Consider the following 6125-nt stretch of genomic DNA (forward strand, 5'->3'; position numbering starts at 1 on the left):
TTGTAATTTGGTTGAGTTTAACTGTTCTGTTCCTGAAGCCCTGGTGTGTTGGTGGAGCAGGTTTGTGAACTAGGACTTGATAATGATATGAGAGGGGGTCTCTGTTTTACCAAAACTTAATAGCTCTTTTTCTGTATTTCTATTATTAGTGGACATGAGCCTAATTCTTCCCTGCATGCATTATTTGTAGATTTCCTCTGTAGTAGAATCTTACAGAACTCTGTATGCAGGGTCTCAATGAGGTGTTTATCCCATTGAGTTGTTTTGTAAATGGACCCCACACTTCGCTGCCATAGAGTGCAATTGTTTCAATAACACACTCAATGAGTTTTAGCCAAAGCCAAATTCTAATTAGCATTTTTGGTTTGGACATATTTTTGAAGGCATAGAAAGCCCCGTGTGCGTTCTCTCTCAGCTCATGAACAGCTTCATTCAAATATTTCTAGCAGGTCCAGCTCTGCTATAGGTTGTGGGGTAGAGATGATGATGATGCGCGAGTTGAGGAAGAACTTGGATGCTTTCTCTGTCACTCTGCAGACCAGACTTCCACATTTTGTGGAGCGCATCTTCTGTTTTCAGGCCCCATATGTGTTGTGGCGACTTTGTAGGAGTATCTACAGTCTGTTTTCTGTGCTGTAGCTCCACAACGATGGGCGACCGTTCCCTTGCCATCTCTTCTTTTATCTGTGCTATTTCTTTCCTCATAATGTTTTAGTTTCACTGAGTTCAACGGTGAGGACCTGTTTGTCCCTCTGCAGGCTAGCTACCTGTTCCCTCAGCTCCTGGGTAGCACTCTCCAGCTGGTGCTTCCCCTTGCAGAGCTGTTCTTGGGAGGTCAGGGTATGGTGTGGTGCTGGTATAGGAGCAGACCTGTGTTCTCAGCTTGGTGAGCTCCACCTCAAACAGAGCCACTCTCTCTCAGGTGGCTGACAGTTTGATGGTCTAGGTTTTGGTCCTCATAACCAGGCAGAGGGTAGAATTGAGCTATTGTGGACCTGGGTTTCTGCTGTTGGGATGCCTGAGGTGATGGGGGAGCTCGGGACTTGATTCTGCCACTTTTGTCAGAGTGGGGAAGTCCTGTGCAAATGAGCAAAGGGTAGCTTCATTACCCTGCACCATTTCTACTGTTCTGGTAAAAGTTCACAGTCAGCAGTCTTCTCTCTTGGTCCTTGTCTCCATCCTCAAAGATCTGAATGTCCCTCCCTTTGCAGATCCCTCTCCTTATGGTGAAGCTGTAGTGCTTTGATAACAAAGGTCGGGTCCTTCCTTCCTGCAGCTGTCAGACTCCACAACCAGCACTGCTCTCAGTAGATCACTTACACACCAAAAACTGACAATAACTGCACTATACTGTACAATGACTGTGCAATATCATTATCATTATTACTACTAAGGTGTAATTCATACTGTGCAATATTTTCAGGTGGAATTTAATTTCATTGTCACTGTGCAATATCATTTTCCACTTGTGCAATTTTGTTAATAGTCTGTTTATTGTCAGTACTGTATATACTGCTCCTGTTTTTATACTTCCTTCTATTTAAATGGTTCATGTTTTGTTACACTTTGTTTAGCTCTTTTTTACTGTGTTAGCTGATGCATCTTGTTTTTTGCACTATCCCCTTTGCTGCTGTACATTGCACATCTCCCCACTGCGGGACTAATAAAGGAATATCTTATCTTATCTTATCTTATAAAGTCTCGTTTCTCTCTCCATTCTGTCTAAACTGTATTCTTCCATTTTCAGATGTTATTGTTGTTATGTATTGAAAGAAGCAGGTGAAGGTGACTCACCTGCAGAGTCAGAGGCCATGTTGCTAATGCAGCCCTATAAACACAGCTAATGCTAACTGTTAGCTCACATACTGTCAAGTTCATTTATAGTTCATTTATAGTTAGTAGCTTTAAGGCTCACAGTGAGATTCACTAGCAGCTGCTCTAGTAGGTAGACAGTGAATAAACCTCCACTGAGGTTTCCAAGATGAAAAAAACTAGATAGAATAAATGAAAGACTTCTCTATAACTGTATTTCTCCTTTTCTAGACGTTTTTCTCTCTCTTAATCTAAATGTTGTTCAGGTAAATCTGGAGCTTTTCATCAGCAGGTCTCTCTCACTCTCTACATATGAAAGCTATCTTAGCATAAGCATTAGCTTAGTAAAAATCCTCAAGTGTAACAGGAAGTCATTACACTGGCCAAGAATTAGTCCTGTTTTTTTACACTTATTTTACCCTTTTCTTACACAAACTATATTATATATATATATCTATCTATCTATCTATCTATAGATAGATAGATATCTATCTATAGATAGATAGATAGATAGATAGATAGATAGATAGATAGATATAGATGTATATAGATATAGATATAGAAATGATCTCCCTCCTGAAATCAGAAATGCTTCATCCCTGGACATTTTCAAAAACACCTCCAGCACCTCCTGTTCATCAAGGCCTATGACCTCAGCTGACTCTTCCTACACATCACTCTTTTAATACTTAGCTATAGTTTTTCCTCTGTGTTATTTATTAGTATGATTTTGTGTGCCCCCTTTGTAAAGCGTCCTTGGGTTTCTGAAAGGCGCTATATAAGTCCAATTTTTATTATTTTTATTATTATTATTATTATTATCATTATATATATAGATATATATAGATGTTTATATATATAAAGATATAGATATAGATATATCTATATCTATAGATATAGATAGATAGATAGATAGATAGATAGATAGATAGATAGATAGATAGATAGATATACTGTCAATTAGTGAGCTTTAGAGCTGCTGGTAGTCAGATATTGTTGTCTTTGGACAGAGCCAGGCTGTTTTCAGTCTTTCTGCTAAACTAAGCTAACCGCCTGCTGGCTCGAGCTTCATAGTAAATTTGCATGCAAACATGACAAACATCTTCTCATTTGACTGTTAGCAAGAAAACTCAATAAGCATATTTGCTTTAAAGATTTATGTGTTAATAGGAACAAATGGGCTTGTGGCTGAGTGCCTCAGACACGCTGGGGAAGTCATAATGTATATGGAGATATTGACTAATGCATTGTTGATTTTAGTCTTTTCCTGGGATTTATTGACATTAAGAAAGATTAAGCCTATTCTTTCAGGTTGATAATACATCATTAAATAGACATTTTTCACAGCAGGCAGTTTTACTTATAGCAAAAAAATCACAGGTGTAATTAATAACAGTAACAATGGCTCCTCTCCATTTAGGAGTTCCAGTATAACATGCCAATTAGCCAGCATGCACAATACAAGTTCCCTGGGAAAGACGTTATTAATGTTATTAGATCCAACATGTCTTAAATGTCTGTTGTGGAAAAGGTCTAATGGTTTAAATGATTTGGTTAAAATCTTAATATGTAAATGACAAAACAATCTCACCCCAAGGTCTCACATGATCTTTATCAGCAGATAGAGTTCATGACAAGTGAGCCAACTCCTGAAGATCATATATACCATATATGATCAAAGCTCCAGAACAGCTTCTAAATGGACCTTTAGGTTGATTGATTGATTGATTAATTAATTTAATTTATTTGATGATTAAAGATACTGAATAACTATAACCATCAAGGAATAAAACACAATAAAGTTTAAAAGCTTTGTTTACTTCAAAAAGGTGAGATTGTTTTGTCAACTGCTGTTTACAAGGTCAATGATGAACTTTGAAACTCCACCAAGTTCAACTTTGTTATTCTTGAATCAATCAGTTTGAATGTTGTTTATGGACAAGAAAATGGTGAACTAGGACAGCTATAAAGTAATTACTGCCATCCAAGCAATGGACAAATGCACTCATCTGCTTAGTTTATGGCTGCGTGGGCACTCAACACTCCCATTGTGTTTTATAATAAGAGGCAATCCTCTTAACATCCATCTCAGAAGAGAGCAAAAACATCAGAAAACCCTCCCCTCCTATGGCACTATCTGACACAAACAGCCTACTGGATTGTTGAATCTGAAAGGATTTCCATGAATTATTAAACACTAAACTAAGGGTGTGAACACAGAGAGAGAAGGAGAGGAATATGTATTGTTTCCTGATCTGTTTGAGTTACCCTTTTTTTTTTTATCAGGAAACCTTTTTCCTATTTGGTTTCTCTACAACACGTTGGGTTAAACGTCAGCGAGGGTGTTTCACATTTTCAAACATTTCCTTCCTCTTTATTGTTACTATTTGGAGTCCCTCCAATATGTTTTTTAATCAGATTTGAAATGGACATTTCATAGCTTTAGAGAATGTAAACAGTAGTGTGGATAAACACTGTCAGTGCTCTTGTATCATTTAGTCAAATAAACTGAGAGAGAACTCACCTATCAAGCTCAAATGAAAGGTTATTTAGGGAAACAATGACAGAAGAGGAAGGATATGGTGTGCGGTGTGTGAACTTGTGTACGTGACCGGGTCACAGACATCATGACACCACAGACCATGTGACCTGCAGGTAGTTGCTCATACAGTGCACGAGAAGTGAGAGATGGTATTCCCCATGTGTTATCTAGTGGCGCACTTCAATGCTACGACTATGAAAACACTTTCAGAAAGTTTTGACTTGCATATTGTTTTTATAAGTGGTTGAGACACTAGTGACTGAAGAGGGCTCATTACAGCAGCAGTTTATGGTCCTCTAAGGTGAGGCAGGGCAGTCAGGTGGATGCTGTAAACTGTTGGCTCTGCTGCAGTACAAACAGAGGAGTTACCTGCATTTGGTTGCCTGGAAACTGACACTCCCAGTTAACTCATGTTGATATGTCATGTACAGTTCGAATATTAACCTTCTTTGTGTGAAAAGTTGACGTTTTAATGTTTCAAATATGGTGAATACGCTCCATTATTCTATTATACTTAGCCGTTAGTTGTTTTTTGCCAATTTAACACAAGACTGCGCAGCTTTGCCATTGGTATCAGCTAATGGGGATCCTTTTTAAAGAAATATATATATTTATACACAGTATACTGTATATATTTATTCATTTAAAAAGGATCCGACCTGTCCGACCTCCCGTGTGCCACCATAGGACGCTTCATGTTACCTTTACCTAAAACCAATGCTTTAAAGTAAACTGTAATGTATAGGGCGATGTCAAACTGGAAAAAAAAACTCCCACTACAGTTAACTGAAATTACAAGTAGGGTCAGTTTAAAAAAGAAATTAATAACAGCAATTATTAAGAAAGAAATCAGTTTAGGCTACATATATGATTATATTTGTGGTGCCAAATTAGGTAATGCTCAAATGTCCACTAGTAATATTGTGCAGTCATATACAGTATACTTCTATTCTACTACTGTATATCTGTATATATTATTTGACTGAATCATGTACTGTTGATGTGACATTATGAATATGACAGATCTATTTACTTTGTCTTGGTTTTATTTATTTCAGTTTTGTTGATATTTTGGATTGTGAAGAATGTTTGAATATATTGTCCTGTCTTTTTATGTGGACCCCAGGGAGAATATTTGTTATTACGGTAACAACAAATGGGGATCCTAAATAAATGAAATATTTAATTAACCAATTCTTCAATTTTCAGCCATATATTTCTGTACTTGTTTTTCAATATTCATACTGTAGAGTACATACATTTTTGTCCACAAGGAAGGCTTTGTTCGCTCCCAAACTTGCACCCAATAATGCAGAAAAACCTACAGAAATGTGTGGTTTATGCTGCTGTTCAGCCCATGTGTGCACCATCATTTAAGGGGTTAAAGAGAGTGCAATGCAAACTGTATGTATGCATGTTATCTTATCAAAATGATCAGGTCATGAAAAGAATTACTCAATCATTGTAGAAATACACCATCTAGTGTTGAAAAGTGACACCAACATATCCAGCACACTAAAGCAGTAGTTCCCAACCTATTTTCCTTTAAGCCCCCCATAATCGTATCTAAGAAAAGCTGAGCCACTGCACAATAGTATGCAGTCAGCAACATCTCAATAATCATCTCAAATTCTGTGTTCACAAGATTTCATTTGTTTTTTTATTCACATTAATATTAACAAGTACTCATTTGATTGGAATTTGAAACACACGTGTGGCCGAAGAACGGTCAAACATCTGCACCAGTTACTGATTCAGTGGGAAATAAGTA

This window comes from Sebastes fasciatus, chromosome 2 (genome assembly GCF_043250625.1).
Source record: "Sebastes fasciatus isolate fSebFas1 chromosome 2, fSebFas1.pri, whole genome shotgun sequence".
Lineage (NCBI taxonomy): Eukaryota > Metazoa > Chordata > Actinopteri > Perciformes > Sebastidae > Sebastes > Sebastes fasciatus.